Raw genomic sequence first — 2396 nt, 5'->3', positions numbered from 1 at the left:
ATTGGCCAAGATTGACTGGCAATTAATTCTAAAAGGGTTGACGGTGGATATGCAATGGAAGGCATTTAAAGACTGCATGGATGAACTACAAAAATTGTTCATCCCAGTTTGGCAAAAGAATAAATCAGGGAAGGTAGTGCATCCATGGATAACAAGGGAAATCAGGGATAGTATCAAAGCAAAGGATGATGCGTACAAACTAGCCAGAAAAAGCAGCATACCGGAGGACTGGGAGAAATTCAGAGACCAGCAGAGGAGGACGAAGGGCTTAATTAGAAAAGGAAAAATGGATTATGAAAGAAAACTGGCAGTGAACATAAAATCTGACTGCAAAGGTTTTTATAGATATGTGAAAAGAAAGAGATTAGTTAAAACAAATGTAGGTCCCTTGCAGTCAGAAACAGGTGAGTTGATCATGGGGAACCAGGATATGGCGGACCAATTGAATAATTACTTTGGTTCCGTCTTCACTAAGGAAGACATAAATGATCTGCCGGAAATAGCAGGGGCCCGCGGGTCAAAGGAGGTGGAGGAATTGAGTGAAATCCAGGTTAGTCGGGAAGTGGTGTTGGGTAAATTGAATGGATTAAAGGCCGATAAATCCCCAGGGCCAGATAGGCTGCATCCCAGAGTACTTAAGGAAGTAGCTCCAGAAATAGTGGATGCATTAGTAATAATCTTTCAAAACTCCTTAGATTCTGGAGTAGTTCCAGAGGATTGGCGGGTAGCAAACGTAACCCCACTTTTTAAGAAGGGAGGGAGAGAGAAAACGGGGAATTACAGACCAGTTAGCCTAACATCGGTAGTGGGGAAACTGCTAGAGTCAGTTATTAAAGATGGGATAGCAGCACATTTAGAAAGTGGTGAAATCATTGGACAAAGTCAGCATGGATTTACGAAAGGTAAATCATGTCTGACGAATCTTATAGAATTTTTCGAGGATGTAACTAGTAGCGTGGATAGGGGAGAACCAGTGGATGTGGTGTATCTGGACTTCCAGAAGGCTTTCGACAAGGTCCCACATAAGAGATTAGTATACAAACTTAAAGCACATGGCATTGGGGGTTCAGTATTGATGTGGATAGAGAACTGGCTGGCAAACAGGAAGCAAAGAGTAGGAGTAAACGGGTCCTTTTCACAATGGCAGGCAGTGACTAGTGGGGTACCGCAAGGCTCAGTACTGGGACCCCAGCTATTTACAATATATATTAATGATCTGGATGAGGGAATTGAAGGCAATATCTCCAAGTTTGCGGATGACACTAAGCTGGGGGGCAGTGTTAGCTGTGAGGAGGATGCTAGGAGACTGCAGGGTGACTTGGATAGGCTGGGTGAGTGGGCAAATGTTTGGCAGATGCAGTATAATGTGGATAAATGTGAGGTTATCCATTTTGGTGGCAAAAACGGGAAAGCAGATTATTATCTAAACGGTGGCCGATTGGGAAAGGGGGAGATGCAGCGAGACCTGGGTGTCATGGTACACCAGTCATTGAAGGTAGGCATGCAGGTGCAGCAGGCAGTAAAGAAAGCGAATGGCATGTTGGCTTTCATAGCAAGAGGATTTGAGTTTAGGAGCAGGGAGGTTCTACTGCAGTTGTATAGGGTCTTGGTGAGACCACACCTGGAGTATTGCGTGCAGTTTTGGTCTCCAAATCTGAGGAAGGACATTATTGCCATAGAGGGAGTGCAGAGAAGGTTCACCAGACTGATTCCTGGGATGTCAGGACTGTCTTATGAAGAAAGACTGGATAGACTTGGTTTATACTCTCTAGAGTTTAGGAGATTGAGAGGGGATCTTATAGAAATTTACAAAATTCTTAAGGGGTTGGACAGGCTAGATGCAGGAAGATTGTTTCCGATGTTGGGGAAGTCCAGGACAAGGGGTCACAGCTTAAGGATAAGGGGGAAATCCTTTAAAACAGAGATGAGGAGAACTTTTTTCACACAGAGAGTGGTGAATCTCTGGAACTCTCTGCCACAGAGGGTAGTTGAGGCCAGTTCATTGGCTATATTTAAGAGGGAGTTAGATGTGGCCCTTGTGGCCAAGGGGATCAGAGGGTATGGAGAAAAGGCAGGTACGGGATACTGAGTTGGATGATCAGCCATGATCATATTAAATGGCGGTGCAGGCTCGAAGGGCCGAATGGCCTACTCCTGCACCTAATTTCTATGTTTCTATGTTTCTATGTAAGAGAGCAGCTCACCCTCAACTTCTGGTATTGGGCAATAAATATTGTCTTTGTCAGTGATGCCCGTTTTATTTAAAACTGATTGTTAGTTTATTTTACAGTATCTGCAACAGTCCTTCTACAGGGCCTAATTTAAAGGGCTTACTTGTTCCATTTTGTGATAAATGTCCAAATGCAGAGCACAAGGAATTAACAAAGCCTACAAAA

Source organism: Leucoraja erinacea, chromosome 2 (assembly GCF_028641065.1).
Source record: "Leucoraja erinacea ecotype New England chromosome 2, Leri_hhj_1, whole genome shotgun sequence".
NCBI classification, from domain to species: Eukaryota; Metazoa; Chordata; class Chondrichthyes; order Rajiformes; family Rajidae; genus Leucoraja; species Leucoraja erinaceus.
This window is presented reverse-complemented; position numbering follows the sequence as displayed.